We start from the raw sequence: 25893 nt of genomic DNA, 5'->3' as shown, positions 1-25893 counted from the left end.
AGGAGGGCTCATAATCTAAGTTTGTACCTGAGGCAATGGAGGGTTAAGTGACTTGGCCAAGATCACAAGGAGCAATGGTGGGATTTGAACCAGCCATCTCTGGATTGCAAGACCAGTGCTCTAACCACTAGGCTACTCCTCCACTCCAGCATTTACTGTTTCTAGCCCTTAGTGTGCAAAACTGTGTGTGCAGGTACTGGAATATCTACAATACACTTGCAGCTTGACAAATTAGCTGCTAGAATGGCACTTACAACTCATTATTGGTCATAATTTGTATCAATTCAATTGGCACTAATTTGCAGTCAGTGAGAATTCGATAACCTTAGCATGCAAATTCTATGGGATGTGGGAGGGGAATGGGCAGGTCAGAGGCATGCCCAGCACTTTTGCATTAAGACTGGACAGACTGGATGGACCGTACAGGTCTTTATCTGCTGTCATCTACTATGCCACTACATGGGCTGGAGTGAAGCTTTTAGGGGCTTTGAAGTTAACTTCAGAAATTTTAGAATAAGGACAGTGCTGGGCAGACTTCTATGGTCTATGCGCTAAAAATGGCAAGGACAAATCAAGAGAAAACAAAAACCAACAAAAAGTGGAGAAACTGGATCCGCTACATGGATAAAAATAGAAAAACAGCAAAAAGTAGCGAGATCAACACGGCACTCCCAAGACACCGTGGGTACGAGTAATAAAGTGTTTTATTAAATGAAAATTAAAAAAGACTTGACACTGAGCCGTGTTTCAGTGAAAAACGCCTGCTTCAGGAGTCTGTTTGTTGTGTAAACCAATGAATGGAACACCATAAATGAGGTAGTCAAAACAGATGAATGCGCTTTAAAAAAAAACAATCATTCAAAACTGGAACTAAAAGCTCTACAGGTCTACATATGAAGTATCACATACCATATGTAATGAGTTTATCCTGTTGGGCAGACTGGATGGACCGTACAGGTCTTTATCTGCCATCATCTACTATGTTACTAAGGTTATAGAATCCTGTGCATTACTGAGAGCATTTAGGCGTGAGAATTTACACCAGCCTTTGACATGGCGTTGTGTCATGCCTAAAGTTAGGTGCGTAAATGTGGACTTATGGTAGTATTTTATAAAGGCAAAATTGCTGTTATATAATTTGCATTTAGCATGCAACATCCTGGTACTTAATTTTCAGCGATCTGTAAAGAATTACCCCTATATTAGCAAAGAATAATATCAATAAATAAATCATTTGTCATTTTCAAAATACATACTGAATAAATAAGTTTTCAGTTCACAATGAAAATTAAAATACCTTCAGACTGCCTTCTTAAGGTTGTTGGAAGATTATTCCATTCATAGATTAGTATAAAGACAAAAGACTTAATTATATTACATTTGAAAAGTACACCCTTAACTTTCAGAAAATAGAAAGTCAAACTTTCGGTAAAGATGGAAAAGAGAACAAGGATACCATACCACCAGGTGCTAAGCTATTTAAGACTTTAAACGTAAAACAAAATGTTTAATGTTATCCTAGTTTTATTGATCACCAGTATATAGTCAATAAGGAACAGAATGGTCAAATGTTATGTGTTCTGACTATTAATTCGGTTGCCGTGTTTTGCAAGATCTGTAACCTATAACGTAATCTTTCCAAAATATCAAGATAAATGGAATTACAGTCTAAATATGACAAGTTCCTGCACTAGTGTTCCACTGTTCCAAAACAGTCAGAAACAGCAGGGGAGGGGGGGACAACAACAATAACAACAACTAGATGCACATTGCAGGGATAAAGACCATCCCCAGACACTTCCATCTCATTTATCACACCATGCCAGGAATAAACAGGCAAAACTGGTTAGGGCTCTTCAGTCTAGAGAAAAATGAAAGGGAATGCCATAGAGGTTTATAAAATCCAAGGTCGGGTGGAACAAGAACGTTATTTATCTTATCAAATAGGACTAAGGGGGCAGCCCATGAAACTTAACAAGTAGCAGTTCAAAACAAACCAGAGAAAGTATCTGTTTCACTCAATAAATAAACAAACTGTGGATTTTACTGCTGGAGGATGTGGTAAAAATGTCTAGCACAGCTGGATTTGAAAGGGGTTTGGACACATTCCTAGAAAAGTCACTGCTTATCCACGGGAGTGAGCAGCAGGGAATAAAGTTTCTGGGTACTTCTAGGCACCTGGATTGGTCCCTTTTAGAGACAAGTTGCTGTGCTCAACCCACCTTTGGTCTGACCCTGCATGATCTATCTGATGTCCTTAAACACTATCCACTGATGTATTCTTTCTGTCTCATTATATCACATCCTACAGGGCATGAAGACAATACCCAGGTGTTATTATTCTATTTCACTGTATCTCGCATTCAGAGAACGGAGACAATCCCCAGATGTTGTTGCATTCCTTTCATCTCAATGTGTCATACTCTCCGCCTCCGGGCAGGAAAAAAAGCCCATCTCTAGACGTTTATATCCCTTCTCCAAATGTTTCTATCTCACTGTATCACATGGCGCTGGGAATAAGAATTATTCCCAAAGATGTTTCTATGTTTTTTTTTCCCCGTATGATGGGAGTTTTGTGTTCATATTTTGAATATAAAACACAGGTAGAGATACTCTCTTTATAATCCTGACTGTTTTCCGCTATGTCCCTGTGGCATGAGGAAAGGAACAGGAACGTCAAAACATTGCCTAGGGGCCAGAAGCCCTGCTCAATCTCAGATCCCCGAGAGGGGTGTGTAAGGAAGGCGGTCTGCTTAGAGAGTAGTGCATGCACAAACTTTAGCAAAAGTGCAATAGGAGCCAGAACTCTCCTCCTTACCGAAATCTCAGCAGCTGGTCTTCTGGCCCTTTCCGATACTTGCGCAAAACTTCAGCTCAGGCTGAGCCCTTTTTTTTTTTTTTGGGGGGGGGGGGGGGGTCTATAAACTTGAAAATAACGCTGTGAAAGTTACACAGCCTGGCAAGCTGCAACTCAGGAGCCCATCTGGAACAAGAGAGCAGAGCACTAGCGGCCAGCCACTTCCAGCAGAGCCGGAGGGAGCTGCAGCTATCTGCCTATTGGCCGCAGAGCGCCTGACGTCACAGAACGGAGAGCGCTTTCCCTTTTTCTTCTGGAACTGCGTCCTCTTATGGCACCGCGACAGTATTATTTACAGTGGCAGCATCGGATTTAAAGGAGCAGCGCCTGGGGAAGCGTGCAAGGGGTTCGGGCTGTGACATGTTTATCCTTTGTCACGCGCCGCAAAAGAGGGAATAGGATATGCCTTTCCTGCGTTGCTGTCAAACACGATAGAGTGACGTTTGATAGCATCTGTCTGCAACCAATGGCTAGAGGAAGAATACCTCCTGAGCTTCTTATTGAGATTCCGTTACTTATGTGGCAATTGGTGCTTAAAGTGACTGGGTTTTAGACCGATAACAGATAAATAATCGTGCCGGCTTTTGAAAGCTCACACATCATTCGCCTGGAAATGGCCACTTTTTAACATAGGCTGCACAAACTGCAGCAGAACTTGCTTACCACACAGCTAGCTAAGATCAGTGGCTTGCACCTTTTCTGACTGCACCTACATCTTTTTCAAATCACTCTTACCATCTCTCTAAATTCCTGTTATAGTTTATTGAGATTTGCTATACCGACTAGGCTGGCTAGCAGTATTCGGGGGTTTACAATAGAACAAACAATTTGAAAAAGGTAAAGAACTACAAAATATGACAGCCAAGCCACAAGATACCACCCCCAGGGGACAGAGACAGACACCTTAAAAGCCTGACTGCATCCTTCAAACAGAAAGGCTACAACCCCAAAATAATCTCCAAGAATATTGCCTCCTCCCTCAAAACACCCAGGGAGAATCTGCTACAGTACAAGGAGAAAAAATCCACAGACAGAATCCCCCTTGTAGTGACATACAATCCGGAGCTGGAAAAACTGAGGAAAATCATAAGAGATCTACAACCTATACTCCAGGAGGATGAATTACTGAAAGAGATATTCCCATCCCCACCAGTACTGGCCTTCCGACAGCCACCCAACTTAAAACACAAGCTAATCAGAAGTAAACTTCCATCACAGACTGAAAAGGAACAGAAGGGCACACTTCCCTGCCAAAATATTTCACAGGACCCCAAAGTCATCCACAAAGGAAAGATATTCAACATAAAGGGATCTTTCACTTGCTCATCTTCCAATGTGGTATATATCATTCAGTGTAAAAAATGTAACGAAGGATGCTATATTGGAGGAACAGGCCAGATGCTTAAGACAAAATTCAATTTACATACTACTACTACTACTAAACATTTCTATAGCGCTACTAGATTTATGCAGCGCTGTACAAATGAGCATGAAGAGACAGTCCCTGCTCAACAGAGCTTACAATCTAAATTGGACAGACAAACAGACAGCTAGGGGTGGGGAAATTGCAGTGGTGGTGATAAGTGAGGGTACTGAGTAAGAGAGTCATGATTAGGAGTCGAAAGCAGTAGCAAAGAGGTGGGCTTTAAGCCTAGATTTGAAGACTGAGACTGAGCCTGACGTACCAGCTCAGGGAGTCTATTCCAGACATAGGGAGCAGCGAGATAGAAGGAACAGAGCCTGGAGTTAGCAGTGGGGGAGAAGGGGGACGACAGGAGATATTTACCCAGCGAACAGAGTTCATGGGGAGGAGTGTAGGGAGAGATGAGAGCGGAAAGGTACTGAGGAGCTGTACTGAGGAGATGTTCTGGGCCTCCCAACCATCCAAGCCAGGAGACAAGCTGTGTCACCATTCTTTCTGTCATATCTCCACTAACAAGCGGGCATATATTTCTTTAATTACATTTCAACTTTAATCCAAATATTTAACATCAAACTTATAACTGTTATCTGCCAAGATGCTGTGTACCCGGCGCTAGCAATGTATAACTGACGCTCTGGCCATAGGGTGGGTGGGCTGGGTCAGCATAGTTCTCCGTAAGCTCTCCTCTCTCCAACTGCCACCTACCCTCGATTTCTCCGTTGCTTTTACTCCTCCTTTGAACTCCTCCCTATTTTCTTTAACCCTTTCTTCCCCTTGTTGCTATGCTATTTGGCTGCATTCATGCCCCCTCACAGACCCAACCTCCCCCCCCCCCCCTTCGAGTCTTCACTAGCCTTCAGCCCATTTGTGTGCGGCCTCCCCTTAATGGGTTTGCCTGGGTCTTTAATTTAACAGCTGTATTCTGTATTAATTGAATCTGCCTTAGTTGGTATGGATACCATGCATAAGTGAATTGCAGTTGTCTAAACAAGTTCAACTAAAGAATGAATCAGCAAGTGAAGGGATGAAGCATCAAAAGAGGATCTAGCTGAGTGAATTTGTTGGGCAAAAATGATTTTTGATAATGGAGGTACACATCACTTAAAGTAAGTTTATCATCAAGCGTTACTCTGAGAATTTTAACTGTTCGCTGTATGGGAATAGGAGTGCATCGTATAGTAGGGAGATACTGCAAAGGGATAGAAATAGAAAGTAAGAAAACCAAGGCATCACTTTTAGAAATGCTTGACAATAGCATCCAATTTATCAGATATTTCAGAAACAGTGTTGAAAGTTCAAGACATCACATGAACAATACTGGTGCCAGTAGGGTTCCCACACCTGTTGGTCAGCATTTTACAGGACCAGGACACTGTACCAGTGATTTCACAGTGAGAATCCTGAAAGGTAACTTTAAAACCATACAAGAACGTAAGGCCTTTGAAGTCAGAATGATTGAATATTTTAACACCCAACAGAAAGGACTTAACAAGGATCTGGGGTTCCTAGCCCATTATAAACCCCACCCCTCACCTATCCACACCCATCCTGTTAGAATATCAATGATATGCTTTGATGTCCCCATGCATACCTCCTACCCACCCCCACCCTCCCACCCTGTCAGACTGTCATAGTAATGCTTGAATGTTTTCACTTATATATACTGTCATCTACCAACATTTGCTTATTTCCGATCTGACGAAGAAGGGCAACCTTCAAAAGCTAATCAAGAAATGTATTAAGTTATGTCCAATAAAAAAGGTATCATCTTATTTTCTTTTCCATGTTTTATTTTGTTTGATTTCTGTTGATAACCTTAAGAGTGGACTAACACGGCTACCACACTCCTCTACTTAAAATATGACAGGAAAGCTATACATCACTCATACAGAAAGAACAAGAAGGAAAGGAAGAGGAGGGAGCACAACATGAAAAAGGAGGGCAGGGGAGATGAAGATGCGAGAGGGAGTTCCAATGAAAAGGGGTTGCGAAAAAGAAAGCAGCACCACCAGCGGAATCGAGACCAGCGAGTTTAGGACCTAGTAAAACTAAACGATGGTTGTTGATTGAGTAGAGAAGGTGGGCAGGCGAATAAGGTATAGGAAGGGATGAGAGCTAATGAGATAGGCTGACCTTATGGGTTTTGAATGTAAGAACCAATGTTAAGAAATCGGAAGCCAGTGATATTTTTGTAGTAATAGTGATAAAAATGATGGGCATCATAGTAACATAGTAGATGATGGCAGAAAAAGACCTGCACGGTCCATCTAGTCTGCCCAACAAGATAAACTCATATGTGCTACTTCTTGTGCATACCTTACCTTGATTTGTATCTGCCATTTTCAGGACACAGACCGTAGAAGTCTTGCCCAGAACTAGCCCCACCACCCAAACACCAGCCCCGCATCTATCCCCTTATCAGTCTTACTCAACCCAGTTCTTGAGGAACCCCAAGCCAGTTTGGTTTTCATAAGTACAAAAGTATTGCCATACTGGGACAGACCAAAGGTCCATCAAGCCCAGCATCCTGTTTCCAACAGTGGCCAATTCAGGTCACAAATACCTGGCAAGATCCCAAAAGAGTACAATTTATACTGCTTCTCCCAGAAATAGTGGATTTTCCCCAAGTCCGATTTAACACTGGTATATGGACTTTTCCTTTAAGAAGCCATCCAAACCTTTTTAAAACTCTGCTAAGCTAACCACCTTTACCACAATCTCTGGCAACGAATTCCAGAGTTTAATTACACGTTGAGTTAAGAAATCTTTTCTCCGATTCGTTTTAAATTTACTACTTTGTAGCTTCAGCGCATGCCCCAAATATGTTTAATGAATATGCATGAGATATATTTGCTTCAGTCTTTACTGCATGTAAGAGATGTACCTCTCAAGGATGACAATATGAAGGTACTGAAAGATGTGCTGAAGCAAATGGACAAATAGTAAATGACCTGAACCGGATGGTATACACCCCAAAATACTGAAAGAACTCAAACATGAAATTGTTGATCTCCTGTTAATGATCTGTAACCTTTCGTTAAAATCAGCTGTAGTACTTGAAGATTGGAAGATGGCCAATGTAATTCAGATTTTTAACCAGGGTTCTAGGGTAATCTGGAAAATTACAGACTAGTAAACCTGACTTCAGTGCAAGGCAAAATAGTGGAATCTATTACAAAGGATAAAATTACTGAACACATAGAAAAACATAGTTTACTGGGACAGAGTCAATGTGGATTCAGCCAAGGGAAGTCTTGCTTCACCAATTTGCTTCGTTTCTTTGAAGTCATGAAGAAACACTTGGATAAAGGTGAGCAGCTTGATGTAGTGTATCTGGATTTTCAGAAAGCTTTTGACAGTCCCTCATGAGATACTCCTGGGGAAATCAAGGAGGCAATGTTCTGCTGTGGATTAGAAACTGGTTAATGGATAGAAAACAGAAAGTAGGGTTAAATGGCCATTGCTCCCAGTAGAGGAGGGGTGAATAGTGGAGTGCCACAGGGATCTGTACTGGGACTGATGCTATTTAATATTTTGTAAATGATCTAGAAATGAGAATAATTAGCTAGGTGATTACATTTTCAGATGATAAATAACTATTTATTTATTTGTAGCATTTATACCCCGCTCTTTCCCGCTCGATAGCAGGTTCAGTGCAGCTTACAATAAATGGAACAATGTGTAACACAAGAACAGACGCAAACAAGAGATAACACAATGTATGGATACAAAGTTGTTAAAATGCATGTGGTCTGTGATAAATTGCAGGAAGAACTGGTATCCACAAGGCAGATGGAGTTTAATGTGGACAAATGCAGAGTGATGCACATTGGGGAAAATAATGTAAATCATAGTTACCTGATGTTAGATTCCAACTTAGGAGTCAGCATTCAAGAAAAAGATCTTGGTATCATCATAGTCATTATGCTGAAATCTTCTGCCCAGTGTACGGCGGCAGCAGCAGCCAAAAAAGCAAATAGAATGCTAGGAATTCTTAGGAAAGGGATACAAAATAAGACAAACAATACTATAATGCTTGTATCACTCCATGGTGTGATTTCACCTTGAGTATTGTGTTCAGTTCTGGTCACTGTATCTCAATAAGGATATAGCAGATCAAAGAAGGGCAACCAAAATGATACAGGCTATGGAATTCCTTTAATATGAGGAAAGGCTTAAGAGGTTAGGGCTCTTCAGCTTGGAAAGAGGCAGCTGAGGTTGGGGGGGGGGGGGGGGGAATCTGCTAGAGGTCTACAAAATTCTGAGTGGTATAAAAAGGTTAAACATGAAAAAGTGCTGAGATTAGGGGACACTCAAGTTACATGGTAATACTTTTAAAATAAATAGAAGAAATTATTTTTTCACTCAACCAATAGTTAAGCTCTGGAATTCATTACCAGAGGACATGGTAACAGCAGTTAGCATGTCTGGGTTTAAGTTTTGGAAAAGTTCATAGTCTGCTATTGAGATAGAAATAGGGAAAGCCAGTGCTGTCCCTGAGTTTGGTAGCATAGAATTTTGCTACTATTTCAGATTATGCCAGGTAATTATGACCTGCATTGGCCACTGTTGGAAGCATGATGTTGGAATCGGCTTACAGAGAAGATCTGTAGTTGAAGAAATTATTTAAAAGAAACACAGGAGGATGACTAAATAAGAAATGAAGACTTTATTCTTTATGGGACCCGACATGGCACTGTGTTTCGACAAAGTGCCTCCCTTCAAAAGGTCTCAATGGGATATTACTTACATAGTAACATAGTAGATGATGGCAGAAAAAGACCTGCACGGTCCATCCAGTCTGCCCAACAAGATAACTCATATGTGCTAATTTTTGTGTATACCCTACTTTGATTTGTACCTGTGTTCTTCAGGGCACAGACCGTATAAGTCTGCCCAGCACTATCCCCGCCTCCCAACCACCAGCCCCACCTCCCGATCTTGACTAAGCTCCTGAGGATCCATTCCTTCTGCACAGGATTCCTTTATGCTTATCCCACGCATGTTTGAATTCCGTTACCGTTTTCATTTTCACCACCTCCCGCAGGAGAGCATTCCAAGCATCTACTACTCTCTCTGTGAAGAAATACTTCCTGACATTTTTCTTGAGTCTGCCCCCCTTCAATCTCATTTCATGTCCTCTCGTTCTACCACCTTCCCATCTCCGGAAAAGGTTCGTTTGCGGATTAATACCTTTCAAATATTTGAATGTCTGTATCATATCACCCTGCTTCTCCTTTATATGGACAAAATAAAATGCGCAGTCTATAGACACAGTAACTAAAGCACAGAGATGCGGAATCAAATGACTAGAGTATAAGCAAAAACACTGCTTCATGAAGACAGTTCGTTTTATTTGGTCCATATAAGCACTATCCCATTGAGACCTTTTGAACAGACCCCTGAGGCAGGCACTTTGCCGAAACACCAGGAATAAAGTCATCCTGTTTTTCTTTTGGAAGCGCTGTGGTGGCTACTCTACTTTCTTTCTTGGTCTTCACGCACGTAGTGTTTCACGGTCCTCCACTTTTGTGGTGCTCCTTTTAAGAAATTATTTACAATTCTAAAAACAACTAAAGGCTTTTCTAGTTAGCAAAGCTAACTAATTTGGAGAGCTTTTTACATGTCATCAGAGATAGTGGGTCCAGTTATTGCTGGATTTCTGGGATTATAAGAAGGATTTTATATGTGATATTTTGTAAACTGCCTAGAATCTGAAACAGATGGGAATTTTCGATATGACGTCTAAGTCTGACTTTGGACGTTTTGCAAAAAAACGCCCAAAATCTGAATAGGAAAGGAGGTCAAAAAAAGAAAAAAATCTATTTTTTTTTTTCAAAAATACTGTTTTGAACAAGGTTTTGTGATTTGGATGTTTTGTCTTTTGACCCATTTTGAAAAAAAAAAGTCCAAATGCAAAGTGCACAAAATCAAGCCATTAGGATGTAGAAGAAGCCAGCATTTTTAGTAGACTGGTCCCCCAGACATCCCAGAAAAGCAATAGAGCACCTTAGGGGGCACTCACCAGGTACACATCTCACCATTGCTCCCTTGTCTCCTGAGCCCCCCCCCCCAAACCCACCCAAAGCCCACTACCCCCAACTGTACACCACTACCATAGCCCTTACAGGTGAAGGGGGCACCTATATGTGGGTACAGTGGGTTTCTGGTGAGTTTTGGAGGGCTCACAGTTTCCTCCACAAGTGTAACAGCTACGGGGGGGGGGGGGGTATAAGCCTGGATCCACCTGTCTGCAGTGCATTGCACCCACCACTGGACTACTCCATGGACCTGCACTCTGTTCTAATGGACCTGAGTATAATATCTGAGGCTAACATAGAGGCTGGCAAGTAATGTTTTAAATCACATTTTTTTTTGGGGGGGGGGAGGGGGTTAGTGACCCCTGGGGGAATAAGGAGAGGTTGTCCCTGATTCCCTCCAGTGGTCATTTAAGGCACCTTTTTGTGCCTTACTGATTATAAAAACAGGTCTAGCTCAAAATGTCTTAGTTTTAGTCCTGGACTTTTTTTTCGTTCCGTTATGGCTGAAAAACGTCCTAAGTCTTAGCTACACCCAGATCCCACCCTTAACACGCCCCTCACATGCCCCCTTGTGATTTGAATGCACTTCTGATGGACTTCATAGAAAAATGTCTAAAAATTGGTTTTGCAAATACCGATTTGGACGTTTTTTTTTGTGAGAAAAACGTCCAAATGCAGATTTATGCCACTTTTTGGTCGTTTTTCTCTTTTGAAAATGAGCTCCAGAGCAATGTATAAACTGTTATATAAATAAATAAAATGGTACTGAGCTAGATAGGTCAACTTTGGTGCTTTAAATAAAGGATTTGCATTCTCTTTAATCACTTGACGTCATGTGTCATCTGCTACTCCTTGGAACTTGTACTGAGCTAGATAGACCATAAGACCGCCCCAGTATGGTTATTCTTATCTACATTCCACCTCATCTTGTCTCCTTTGTTGTCTGTGAAGATGTTTTCTTCTTCTGCATGGAGATCCAGTGTGATGTTTCAACCACACAGATTATGGAGCTCTCATGGTTCTAAGAGTGTATTGAACCATGTGCAGCCGAACGGAAGGAGGAAGCATCAGCATGGTCTGCAAATAGGCCTGGTTTAGGAAGCACTGGTTCTGCCCTCTGTAACCATGAGAGCTAGCATTTTATGCTCCCATCACCTTGCCTCTTTCTCTGGCTCTGTCTATGCCATGTCAGATGAGCTGGTAGGGTGAGACTGGACAGAGAAGGATGAAGAAAGGTAGAGAGATGCTATGAAGGCCTAGAGGGGTTGATAGGCAGTAGAGAGAGACAGGTTGTGAAGGTTGGGTTGAGAGAGTGGACATGGGGAAGAAGGTGAAAGAAAGGTAATAGGAAGTTGGTTAGGGAATAAGAGACAGAAGAAAATAGCTGGAGGCCAGGATGGAGCACAGTTGGCAGAGGCGTAGCCAGACAACAGATTTTGGGTGGGCCTAGGCAAGAAGTGGGTGGGCACCAAGTGCTCTCCCCCCATCACCACCACCAAAAAAGTATCTCAGATGGCGGGAAAATGTTTCTTTCCGCCTTAGCAGTCTGCAGCAGGGATGCGCTGAAAACTGAGCATGCACAGGTGCCAGTATCGTGGAGAATAGCATTTTCATTATCATCAGGGGGAAATCTTCAGCTGGTGGAACTTGGGATCCCCACCAGCCACCACTAAATGTGTGCTACTGTTGGGTGGGCCTGAGCCCTAAGTGGGTGGGCCCTGGCCCACCCGTAGCTACGCCACTGACAGTTGGTAAGGGAATGAAAGGTAGAAGTGTGAAAGATGGTAGGTAAATGAGAGGTGTAAAGGGAAGACCGAGGACTAGAGAGTGAGAGATGAAGAGGAGGAGGAGGGGTAAAATGTGAATGGATGGAAAGGAAAAATAGAGAAATGGGAGAACAAAAAAAAAAAGAGATAAAAGGTCTGTATCAGAGAGAGGTAGGAGAGGAAGAAAAGAAAAGCAGAGTGAGAAAAAATGGGAAGGAGGCCCTAGGAACATAAGAACAGAAGCGGTGCCATACTAGGACAGACCAAAGGTTCATCAAGCCCAGTATCCTGTTTCCAACAGTGGCCAATTCAGGTCACAAGTACCTGGCAACATCCCAAAGCAGTACAATACATTTTATGCTGCTTATCCTAGAAATAAGCAGTGGATTTTCCAAAGTCCATCTTAATAATGGCTTATGAACTTTTCTTTTAGGAAGATATCCAAACACTTTTTAAACCCCGCTAAGCTAATCGCTTTAACCACATTCTCTGGCAATGAATTCAAGCATTTAATTACATGTTGAATGAAGAAATATTTTCTCTGATTTGTTTTAAATTTACTACTTTGTAGCTTCATTGTGTGCCCCCTGGACCTACTATTTTTGGAAAGAGTAAACAAGTGATTCACGTCTACCCATTCCACTCCACTCATTATCTCTATATATAAAAGGCACCACCAACGTTCTAAATGAAGCCTCCAGTCGGAAGTGTGAAGGGGGAGAAATATCCGGTTTCCCCATGAGTATCTGCCCCGCCCTCGCTCTCTCTGTAACACAAACAGTGAAGGAAAACACAGCAAAGCACGAAATCAAATCGCTCTCTCTGTAACAGTGAAGGACTCAGAGGGGGGAGGGGAGAGAGGGCAGAAGCCCTCACTATCTCTGTAACACAAACACAGCACAGCAGGAAACTTAACACTGAAGGACTCGACTCCGAGGGGGGAGGGGACAGAGAGGACAGACAGCACAGGGAAAGGGAGAGAGGGCAGAGGGCAGGGACACACACACTCCCACATGCACACAGAAGAAAACCTTGCTAGCCCCCGTTTCATTTGCATCAGAAACGGGGCTTTTTTACTAGTTTTATATATTTCTGTTATATCTCTCCTCAGCTGTCTTTTCTCTATGCTAAAGAGCCCTAACTGCTTTAGCCTTTCCTCATAGGGAAGTTGTTCCATCCCCTTTATCATTTTCGTCACCCTTCTCTGTATCTTTTCTAATTCCACTATATCTTTCTGCAGGGCCGTGCTAACACGGTAAGCGAGGTAAGCATGGCAGGGGGGCGCTTCCCTCTGGGGGGCGCCGCCACACCATGCTCACCTCGCTCGCCCTCCCGCAACATCCCGTTTCTTTTCTTTTTAAATTTACCTCCGTGGTGGCGGTTCCGGCAGCGCAGCGTCAGGGAAGGAGGCGGCACTCCCGACGTCTAGCCTTCCCTTCGCTGTGTTCCGCCTTCTTCTGACATCAAGGATGACGTCAGAAGAAGGCGGAACACAGCGAAGGGAAGGCTAGACGTCGGGAGCGCCGCCTCCTTCCCTGATGCTGCGCTGCCGGAACCGCCACGGAGGTAAATTTAAAAAGAAAAAAAAAGAAAAGTGTTGTTGGGGGGAGAGAAGAGGGCGAGCAGTTGAACAATGGGAGTGGGAGGGCAGGGGAGAAACGAGAGCATGGATGCGAAGGGGGGGGGGGAGAGAAGAGGGCGGGCCAGGCTGGGACATGGGAGCGAGAGGAGAGAGAGGAGCATGGATGCGAGGGGGGGTCATGGAAGGGAGAGAGGGGAATTGCTGGATAGGGATTAATGGAGGGGGCAGGGGACAGAGGAGCATGGATGAGCATGGATTGGGAGGGCAGGGCTCAGGGAGAGAGGGGAATTGCTGGAAAGGGATGAATGGAGGGGGCAGGGGACAGAGGAGCATGGATGGGCATGGATTGGGAGGGCAGGGCTCAGGGAGAGAGGGGAATTGCTGGAAAGGGATGAATGGAGGGGGCAGGGGACAGAGGAGCATGGATGGGCATGGATTGGGATGGCAGGGCTCAGGGAGAGAGGGGAATTGCTGGAAAGGGATGAATGGAGGGGGCAGGGGACAGAGGAGCATGGATGGGCATGGATTGGGAGGGCAGGGCTCAGGGAGAGAGGGGAATTGCTGGATAGGGATGAATGGAGGGGACAGATGGGCATGGGTGGATATGGATTGCAGGGCAGGGCTCAGGGAGAGAGGGGAATTGCTGGATAGGGATGAATGGAGGGGGCAGGTGACAGAGGAGCATGGATGGGCATGGATTGGGAGGGCAGGGCTCAGGGAGAGAGGGGAATTGCTGGATAGGGATGAATGGAGGGGACAGATGGGCATGGGTGGATATGGATTGCAGGGCAGGGCTCAGGGAGAGAGGGGAATTGCTGGATAGGGATGAATGGAGGGGGCAGGTGACAGAGGAGCATGGATGGGCATGGATTGGGAGGGCAGGGCTCAGGGAGAGAAGAGAAATTGCTGGACATAGAGGGGAGGGAAGAGAGATGAAGGAGATGAAATGAGGGAAAAGGAAGAGAGGAGAAAAACTGCACATGGATGAAGAAAATAGGCAGAAGCTGAGGACCAGAAATGAAGAAGAAAGGAGGAAAGGAAAGAAATAAATGGAAAGGAAGCCCTGGAAACGGAGTTAAGAGGACAGATAGCAGCAGAATCAGATACTGGGCCAGCATGATCAGAAAAAGAAAGTCACCAGACAACAAAGGTAGAAAAAAAATCATTTTATTTTCATTTTAGTGTTTGGAATATGTCCACTTTGAGAATTTACATCTGCTATCTTATTTTGCAATGTATAGCAATTTGTTTCTAAGAATATTGCTGACAATTCTTGTCAGTGTGGCAAGTGGTGAGCGATCATTTTCACGGGGGGGGGGGGGGGGGACGCCGCCACCGCCGCCAACTGATAGTCTGCAGGGGGGGCGCCAACTGATAGGCTGCAGGGGGGCGCCAGAGACCCTAGGCACGGCCCTGTCTTTGTGAGATGCAGCAACCAGAATTGCACACATTATTCAAGGTGCAGTCGCACCATAGAGCAATACAAGGGCATTGTAACTTCCTCATGTTTGTTTTCCATGCCTTTCCTAATAATACCTAGAATTCTATTTGCTTTCTTTGCTGCTACTGCACACTGAGACAGAGGGTTTCAACGTATCATCAACAATGGCACCTAGATCCTTTCCTGGTCGGTGACGCCTAACGTGGAACCTTGCATCATGTAGCTATAAGTCGAGTTCCTCTTTCCCACATGCATCACTTTGTACTTGCTCACATTAAACGTCATCTGCCATTTGGATGTTCTGTCTCCCAGTCTCGTTAGGTCCTCTTGCAATTTTTCATAATCCTCTTGCGATTTAACAACTTTTAATAACTTTGTGTCGTCAGCAAATTTAATTACTTCACTAGTTATTCCCATATCCAGATCATTTATAAATATGTTAAAAAGCAGTGGTCCCAGTACAGACCGCTATGGAACACCACTGTCTACCCTTCTCCATTGAGAATACTGACCATTTAACCCTACTCTCTGTTTTATATCTTTTAACCAGTTTTTAATCTACAATAGAACACACTACCTCCATGACTTTCTAATTTCCTCTGGAGTCTTTTATGAGGTACTTTGTCAAGTGCCTTTTGAAAATCCAGATACACAATATCGACCGGCTCACCTTTATCCATATGTTTGTTCACCCCTTCAAAGAAATGTAGTAGATTGATGAGGCAAGATTTCCCTTCACGAAATTCATGTTGGCTTTGAGGTGTATTTTCAAAGCACTTAGACTTACAGAGTCCCACAGGATATTATGGAACTTTATAAGCCTAAATGCTCTGAAAATCTGCCTCTTTGTCTCATTAATCCATGCTTATGCATATGCTCTATAATCTTGTTCTTTATAATAGTCTCTAACATTTTGCCTGGCACCAACGTCAGGCTCACCAGTCTGTAATTTCACAGATCACCTCTGGAACTCTTTTTAAAAATTGGCATTACATTGACCACCCTCCAATCTTCTGGTACCTTGCTTGATTTTAAAGATAAATTACATATTACTAACAATAGTTCTGCAAGTTTATTTTTCAATTCTATCAATACGCTGGTATATATACCATCCGGTCCAGGCGGTTTACTACTCTTCAATTTGTCAAAGTGCCCCATTACATCTTCCAGGTTTACAGAGATTTGATTCCATTTCTCTAACTCTTCAGCACTAAATACCATTTCTGGCACTAGTATCTCTTCCACATCTTCCTCGGTGAAGACTGAAGCAAATAATTCATTTAATCTCTCCACTATGGCCTTGTCTTCCCTGAGTGCCCCTTTTACCCTTCAGTCATCTAGCAGTCCAACCAATTCTTTTGTTGACTTCTTGCTTTTAATATACCTGAAAAAGATTTTTTACTATGTGTTTTTGCCTCCAACATAATCTTCTTTTCAAAGTTTCTCTTTGCCTTCCTTATCAGTGCTTTGCATTTGACTTGCCATTCCTTATGCTGTTTCCTGTTATTTTCCATCAGATCCTTCTTCCATATTCTGAAGGATTGTCTTTTAGCTCTAATAGCTTCCTTCACCTCACTTTTTAACCATGCCGGCTGTCGTTTAGTCTTCCTTCCTCCTTTTTTAATACATGGAGTATATTTGGCCTGGGCTTCCAGGATGGTATTTTTGAACAGCCTCCATGCCTGGTATAAGATCAAAGAAAGGGAAATGTGATGTTGCAGCTTGGCCTGGCATCTCTAATGCATAACTTTTATATTTTATCTATTGTGCCCTTCTGTGTAACTTTAGTTCCTTTTCTTTGTTCTTTCATAATTCTCCTCCTACTCTTGTGTTTGTTTTATCTATCAAGTTTTATTTTTATAGGTGCCAGTTCTGTGGGTGCTGAGAACCTTCATTATTGAGCAGGCTCCTTCATTGTGTCCAGAGCAGGGGCGTATCTGCTATGGGGCCATGGGAGCCAGGGCTGCTGTAGATTTGGCCCTGGACCCCCCTACCGATGACCCTCGCAACCCCCCATCTCACCACCAACCTGCCATCGCCATCCTTTGCTGGCGGGGGACCCTAACCCCCGCCAGCCGAAGTTGTCTTCCTTCGTTCGTTTGGGTTTCTTCTTTCTGAGTCTGACTCTGACGTCCTGCATGTACAAGCAACCAAACCTCCACAAATATCCGCCTGGACCGTCAATGCCACTACATCAAAGCTCTATTTCAACAAGGCTTCATGCAACTGTCCTGGGGATCCTTCAGAGCCATACTCCCATCCACCAAGACAGTATTCTTCTTAATCACCGCAGAGACCACAGCATCCACTATCAAATGACGCAAGGGTTCCCAATCCTGATCTGGAATTGGGCCAAATGAAAGGGAGCATCTGGAACATTCCACTGGGTCTGAATGTTATCCCTAAGATCCTAGTGCATTGGGAATGACTTGGAGGACCTCTAGATTCCCTTCAAGAGAGGATCTACTGTCAAAGGAGCCTCCTCAGGGGCATCTTCAAACTCCTGCAGCTCTTCCCGGTAGAAATTCCAGACAACCAAGGAGTCCTCACCCAGGGGCAAATCCTTCATACATGGTTCCTCTGCTGAAGCTGGTTCTAGACCCATCAAGCCCTCCGCAGCCCAATCCAGATCCTTTGTGGAAGGAGAGGAGGCAGCCTCCACAAGGTCCTCCTCTTCCAAATCCACGTGATGTCGTTTAGCAGAGTTACCAGATAAGGGCTCTGGAGGAGGCCCCTGCTGACCCACATGAGAAGCATCTCTGTGCAGGCAAAATGCCCTGTATGCTGCCAGAATGGGGGGGGGGGGGGGATCTACCTCAGAGGGACCAGGCAGTACCAGCTAGGAAGAGATGCAGTGGCGGTGGTGGTAGTAGGGGAAACATAGAACTGACACTGGGTTAAGTAAAGTGAGATTTGATTATGCTCTCCTGATGCGCCAGCACCTGCTAAATGCTGCTGCCCTAGGCAGTTGCAGGGCACATACACCTTAAATAAAAGGTAGAGATCCTTGAATGCAAAACCCTAGATTCTCTCCAATTCCTCTGGATTCTGCAATGTGAAACCGCAAGTTGCTTAAAATAAAAAGGATAATGAAGGGATATCACTACTACCTTAACTTGTAACATGCACACAGCAACTTGGGCCACCTGCCTATCAGTGCAGTGCCTATGTTAGATTTAGGTTTTCATACACTTGAATGCAGAGGCTTTATCCTCTGCAAGGGCTCAAAGCATGCCTAGGAAGCCAGTGAGTGTATAATCATTGCCATTCCATGCATAGACTGGCTGAACTTCTTCCAGACCAACCTCAGCTTCCCGGGGAGTCCTTCAGAAGGCTAAGCAAAATCATTAGCAAAAAAACATTAATTCCACAGCCACACTCAGGGCTAGTGTAAAAAAATATAACCTCCTCCAAAGGCCAAGAGAGAACCCACTAGCTGTTTATACTGTATGCAGAGGGAAAGGGGAATGTTTTCCAAATTCTAGTGCAGCAGCAGCAGCAGCCATGTGACATGCCTCCCACCGCACTCCAATTACTCTGTTATCAGCACCTGCTAGCCAGACCAGCATGCCCATTAAGGATGCCAATCGTGTTTTGTAACCCACCTCTCTTTTCAAGGATACTGACACAACCCTACACCCAGAATTTAAACAAAGTAGCATGCAGTCTGGCTGAAGAGCTCACTCATACATAAAGAAACAAATGACAGTTAATGATAGGGGCTACTTATATGCTCAGTATGGAGGATTTAGAAAACTGTAAAGATATAATACTAGCATAAATATATATAATCCTAGCAACTGATGAAAAAAGCCACATGTTAGACTTCATGACTTCCTATCCTAATAGTACTACTACTACTACTTATCATTTCTATAGCGCTACTAGACGTACGCAGCGCTGTACACTTGAACATAAAGAGTCAGTCCCTGCTTGACAGAGCTTACAATCTAATTAGGACAGACAAACAGGACAAATAAGAGGATAAGGGAATTACTAAGGTGGGGATGATAAAATAAGGGTATTGAACAAGTGAGTAAGGGTTAGGAGTTAAAAGCAGCATCAAAAAGGTGGGCCTTTGGCCTAGATTTGAATAGGCCAGAGGATGGAGCTTGACGGACCAGGTCAGGAAGTTTATTCCAGGAATATGGTGTAGCAAGATAGCTTGAATAGTTCATTCAAATGGAAGCCAGTACCATGGTCTGACCACTTCCAACTGTATGTCAAGCTTAACCAGACATAAGTCATCCAAACTCATCTCCACCAGATGTAAAATCAATGAGGACACTTTTTCTGGTCTGAGCTAACAGATTCCCTCACTACTGCATCTCTTACACATGGTTCGATCAAATCTCACTAGGACACCAAGGTGAAAGCCATACTAGACAAAATGACTCCATTTACCACTAAAAAGGTCAAGACATCCAGAAATTTGCCATAGTATAGAGAGGAACTATCCATCCTAAAAAAGGAATGTCGACGCCTTGAAAAGCAATGGAGAAAGAACAAAGATACTACTGATAAATCCAAATGGAAGTCAGCCTTCCGATGCTCCAAAAAGAAAGTAGCAGACTCAAAACACTAATACTATAGCAGCCTAATAGGTCAAGATGATCTTAACAACAAAAACAATTTCTCCTTAGTTAAAACACTAGCTTCCACTAATAAGGATGAACATTCACAGAAAACACGTCCCACTGCCCAAGACCTAGCTGATCATTTCACAAACAAGATCATCCAAATTAGGTCCAAGATTTTCAGCTCTCTATTCCCCGTTCTTCAAGTCACAATATGGAACTCTCTACCTATTCCCAACAGAACAGAAAACAGCTACATCAACTTCAGGAAGAGGCTAAAAACCTCTCTCTTTTCCAGAGCCATAGCGAGGGGAGCTGACACCCGGGGCGGGTTGCCGCTGCGCACCCCCCCCCCCCCCCGAGTGCAGCACGGCGCACCCTCCTCCCGCTGGAGCGCACCCCCCCCCCCCCCCGGAGCGCATACCTGCGGCGAGGAACGGGCGGGAGGGCCGATCCGCCCCGACTGCACATTGCTGGAGTGTGTCGGCTCCGCGCTGGTTCACTGCTCTGTCCCGGAACAGGAAGTAACCTGTTCCGGGGCAGAGAGGGCAGTGCACCAGCGTGGAGCCGACACCCCCCAGCGGCGTGCACCAGGGGCGGACCGCCCCCCCCTTCCTACGCCACTGCTCTTCTCAAAAGACTGCTTCACAACAATCCAGCATGACTTCTACCTCCTTGTATCATCCATTATCCTTTCATGCATTACACCAATGGTCTCTAATGTTTCTCATACCTCACACTAACACTATTTGCTTTTGTCTCACCTAGAATGTAAAGCGCACTGAAACCTGGAAAGGGGATTTTAGTGGTATACAAGAATTGATTTGAATTGACTAAAGCTAATTTTGAATTAAAGCAAATACTATAACTGGGGGTGCTTGACTTTTTATAAGGGCTAACATAGCTCATTTTATCTCAGTAAGAGGGCTGGGGTGGGAGTCCCCCACTGAGTTTACTGAAACACGGCTGGCCTTTTCAGCGATTTGAAACTCTGCAGGGGGTCATATTTCTAGATTGGGCAGAAGCTGTCAACCCTACCTCCCTATTGAGAGGCAGGAAAATAGTTGGGGGTATCCTCCCATCCAACCTCTTCTTCACCAGTAGGGCCTAGAAAACTAACAGCTCTGCAGTGTATATATATATATGGCAGTAGGGAACAAGACATCATTCATAGACCAGCTTTGACCATAGGAAGGAAAAATATAGTAGGCTAGAAAAAAGAGCTCCAGAGGCCAGAGTGGCTGCACCATGGTGTTTTTAATTAAGAAGAGCAGGTGACATGTGATCAAAATAACTCCTAATAGGAAATAATTACAGATTTAATTAAACGCTGAAAATTGTGTGTGGGGAGCGGGGGTCAGGTATTTACAGAACTGCAAATGAACAAAGTGAATAAAAAAGATCATTTATAGCAGCGCTTCCCAAACCGTGCATCGCAGCAAACTCACAGGGATGTTGCGGAGGGAGATCCATAGACACCGATTGGTGTCCTGCTCCTTTGTGCCAGGACCCAGATTATCACGTTAACGCATTGACTCTGCTCGGGTCCTTCTTCCTGTCAAAGGGCTGAGCTACTGAGGTGGTGTTGGAAAGGCAGTCATGCACCCATGACCCAGAAGTGATCACAAAGGTACAAGCCCGCGGCACTCCGGGTCCGGTGCAAGGCAGAAGAGGCTGTGAGCATTGTAGCCATGAATGGGTGGCCCATTGAGTTGAAAAAGTTGCAGCACCATTTTGTGCTATGCTCAAGAGGTTGCTGGGTCAGGCATATGCGAATCAATGCAAGAGAGGAGGCCTGCCAAGAGTACGCTGAGCACACCCACAATCCTAGAGGGGCCAGCAGACCCAGGACACCTTGGCAAGGTATGTGCCTGCAGAGGCAGGAAACACTGTAGGGCTGGTGACTGGACTCTGCCTCTTGTTTTAACCTTCATGTTAGGTGGCAGCCAGTCAAAGGCAGGAACTGGTATAGGAAATGGCCTGGGTGCAGAGAGCAGCAAGTACAAGGCAGCTCTTTCAGGGGATTAAAGGCACACCCATACATTTTTCATATATGGCATGTAGTATACTCTTGTCTGTTGCTATCTAGTTTATATTTAGGAAACATTCCATATTTTAACTTAACCTTCCCCCTCCCCCTCGTTTTTGGTATATCGTGCCTATTTGGATCCATCTTCAGACTACATTACCTCTATGGTTACCCTCCAATTTACTTTTGAACACATTTTACACTACAAGGTTAGTGCACACTTGCTTATCCATTTGATCTGCTCCTTTTGGAGGAGTAGCCTAGTGTTAGTGCAGTGGACTTTGATCCTGGGGAACTGAGTTCAATTCCCACTGCAGCTCCTTGTGACTCTGGGCAAGTCACTTAACCCTCCATTGCCCCTGGTACAAAATAAGTACCTGAATATATGTAAACTGCTTTGAATGTAGTTGCAAAAACCTCAGAAAGGCAGTATATCAAGTCCCATTTCCCTTTCCCCCTTTCCCTTATGACATCACAATATCAGAAGTGAGCCAAGTATCGGGCAATTAAGCCATTGTGACATCACTGACGAGGTTGGCTCTTATTGGTGGAATGAGTGGAGGAGTAGCCTAGTGGTTAGTGCAGTGGACTTTGATCCTGGGGAACTGAGTTCAATTCCCACTGCAGCTCCTTGCAACTCTGGGCAAGTCACTTAACCCTCCATTGCCCCTGGTACAAAATAAGTACCTGAATATATGTAAACCGCTTTGAATGTAGTTGCAAAAACCTCAGAAAGGCAGTATATCAAGTCCCATTTCCCTTTCCCCCTTTCCCTTATGACATCACAATATCAGAAGTGAGCCAAGTATCGGGCAATTAAGCCATTGTGACATCACTGACGAGGTTGGCTCTTATTGGTGGAATGAGTGGAGGAGTAGCCTAGTGGTTAGTGCAGTGGACTTTGATCCTGGGGAACTGAGTTCAATTCCCACTGCAGCTCCTTGTGACTCTGGGCAAGTCACTTAACCCTCCATTGCCCCTGGTACAAAATAAGTACCTGAATATATGTAAACCGCTTTGAATGTAGCTGCAAAAAACTCCGAAAGGCGGTATATCAAGTCCCATTTCCCTTCCCTTATTGTTTCTATAGTGCTACTGGACAAATACAGCTGTACACTAAATATGTGCTGGCACAATTTAGTTTACTCTAAAGCAGGGCCTAGTGTTTTCTTAAGCTTCTGTTGGGAGCTTGTTTTTCATTAATTGGGTGTTGTCAGGCCAGCACTGGCAGGGAAGACGGCAGAGTTCGGGTAGTCCTTTCACTTTAGGCTGCCCTTTCCTGTTCATTATAGAGTTTTCTCTCATGTTCTGGGGCGACGAAACAGTGTGACAAGGTGGTGGCCGTAGCTAGAAGATTGCTAGGCTGTATAGAGAGAGGTGTGACCAGCAGAAGAAAAGAGGTTTTAATACCCCTGTATAAGACATTGGTGAGGTCCCACCTGGAGTACTGTGTTTAGTTTTGGAGGCTGTATCTTGTGAAGGATGTGAAAAAAATGGAAGGGGTGCAAAGGAAAGCTACGAGAATGGTATGGGATTTGCGTTACAAGACGTATGAGAGACTTGCGGACCTGAACATGTATACCCTGGAGGAAAGGAGAAACAGGGGTGATATGATACAGACATTCAAATATTTGAAAGGTATTAATCTGCAAATGAACCTTTTCCGGAGAGGGGAAGGCGGTAGAACAAGAGGACATGAAATGAGATTGAAGGGGGGCAGACTCAAGAAAAATGTCAGGAAGTATTTTTTCACGGAGAGAGTGGTGGATGCTTGGAATGCCCTCCCGCTGGAGGTGGTGGAGAGGAAAATGGTAACGGAATTCAAACATGCGTGGGATAAACATAAAGGAATCCTCCTCAGAAGGAAGGGATCCCCAGAAGCTTAGCCGGCGGTGGGAGGCAGGGATAGTGCTGGGCAGACTTATATGGTCTGTGCCAGAGCCGGTGGTGGGAGGCTTCAATCCCTGTTTCTGTTCCAATCGGCCTTGATCTAGTGACTGAATAAAATGCTTCAGTTGGCAGTGCGCAAATGTGTCACCCCATTGAATTGTATCTGCACCCAACAGTTGATCTAAAGATTTAATTTTCCCACTTTCATCTAGTACGTCTTCCAGACATTCCAAACCTCTCTCTGCCCATCGCTGAAAAACTGGGTTTTCTATACCTGCTGTAAAGGTTGGGTTTCCTCTAATTGTTAATAATTCTGTTACTCCTCTCCCCATCTTCAATCTGTTCCCCAAGAATTGCCACGCTCTCCTAAGCGATTTTAGTAGTAAGTTATTCCTGTGTATCTCCGGGATCTGCGGCGTTTCTAATTGTATCAGGGATTCCAATCGCCACGGACCAAAGTATTCCTGTTCTAACGCTAATGGTGTATACCATGTCGTTCCAAATATCCAGTCCCTCACATGTCGCATTAAACAAGCCATATTGTATAACTTCAAGTCTGGTAATCCCAGCCCTCCCTGTTGCCAGTTACCCATCATGAACTGTTGTTTCATCTTAGCTTTCTTATTGGCCCAGCAAAATTGCATTACCATCTTAGTGAATGTTTTCAGATCTTTACCCATTATACATATTGGTATGGTCTGCATAACATACAACCATCTAGGTAGGATCACCATACGAATTAGGCATATTCTACCCATCAGCGACAACTGCAACTGACTCCAACTTGCGAGTTGGTGTCTAGTCTGAGTCAACAGCATCTTAATGTTAAGTGAGTATAATTCTACCACATCTGGCGTCAACTGTATACCCAAGTATCGAAACGATTTAGTTGCTCTTCTCAATGGAAACGTTCCCTGCCAAGTCGCTGTATTCTGTATATTACTAACCAATGCTTCTGATTTCTCCAGATTTAGTTTGAACCCAGAATAGGTTCCAAATTCTTTAAACACTTCCAGTAATGCTTGTAAGGACTCTTCTGGGTTTGTAAGTATAACTAATAAATCATCTGCAAAGGCAGCCAATTTGAATTCCTGTTTCCCCAACACCACTCCTCTTATGGCCGGCATATCCACAATATCTCTAATCAGGGGGTCTAAGTATAAAGCAAAAAGAAGTGGCGATAGGGGACACCCTTGCCTAGTTCCTCTTTGTATTTCAAAAGCCTCCGAGCAATTATCATTGACCGTTATTCTAGCTTGCGGGGATGTGTATAGTGTTTTGTGTATGGTTTTAAAGAAAGCCGTGTAAAGTATTTCCCAGCTCTTGCTTCTCTCCACTCATTTCAGTCAAGGGCTTCGATCGCAAAGAGACGACAAAATCTCCACCTCAGGCAGTGGTCTTCATTAATTTTTTTTTTATTTACTTGGGGCCAATCTGGATCCAAATGAGCTGAGGGAAAGCCACCAACTATCTTCCCATGTGAGGCTGCAACACTGCTGACCAGTGAAATGTCAATGGTATCCATACCGTCCAGCACGTCCTTCAGACTTTTCATTGGGGATGTCCTCAAGGAGTTGAGTATTTCCAAATGCATTTTCTTCTATTGAGAAATGCCTTGTCCTTCAAGTCCATGGCTCCTCCGCCCAGCCACTTCCCTCTTTCTATCACAAGCTTGGGTATGAAGGCTAGGAGTAGCAAAAAACAAAACAAAAAAAAAAAGACATATCCCAAAATGACTATGGGGGCCACACCAGATGTCTCCAGGGGACACCACTGGCCTTGCATTGAAGAACACTGACCTAATGAGTAAAAGCCAGGATTAAAGCCCTTGCACCAGCAAATACACACAAGCCCCATTAGCATTCCACAGGGAATCCCTCTATTGTCCTGAATACAGCAAACCAGCCAAAGGAAAAAGAATTTCAGTGCTTCCTGGCCAATGAAAACAGTTACTTACCTCTAACAAAGATTCTCTGTTGACAGCAAAATAGGTGCTGTTGCCACACAGCACCAGGCTATCTGCTTGTAAAGCCCAGGAAACCCCACAAGAATTTTCAGGGAATGTGCAGGGGAATGTTCTACATTTTTAATGTCACATTGTACCACAGTTCAAGTCAACTAAGGAAGAGGAGGATCATGTGAATGCATCAAGACGCATAGTTCCATCAAATCCCCTTGACAAGTATGGAAGTCCTCTTTCTCCAACAGGAAAGCTGGATGAAGCATACATGTGGAGAGAACATGAGGGTTGGGGTGGGAGAGTTGCAAAGATAGTTTGGGGGGTGGA

The 25893-nt window shown here is 44.1% G+C and overlaps 1 protein-coding gene across 1 annotated transcript in view; it reads right to left on the bottom strand.

The window, feature by feature from the left end:
* Positions 1 to 3014, bottom strand: part of PRX (periaxin) — a 130747-nt gene extending 127733 nt beyond the window's left edge. Inside the window, exon 1 of the mRNA XM_030220092.1 lies at positions 2819 to 3014. The gene's annotated coding sequence lies outside the window, so the exon portion shown is untranslated. The remainder of the gene's footprint in view (positions 1 to 2818) is intronic.
* Positions 3015 to 25893: the final 22879 nt, after the last annotated feature.

This window comes from Microcaecilia unicolor, chromosome 11 (assembly GCF_901765095.1).
Source record: "Microcaecilia unicolor chromosome 11, aMicUni1.1, whole genome shotgun sequence".
In the NCBI taxonomy this organism is placed as follows: Eukaryota; Metazoa; Chordata; class Amphibia; order Gymnophiona; family Siphonopidae; genus Microcaecilia; species Microcaecilia unicolor.
Note: the sequence above shows the minus strand (reverse complement) of the source record. Positions and strands in the feature narration are given on the sequence as shown.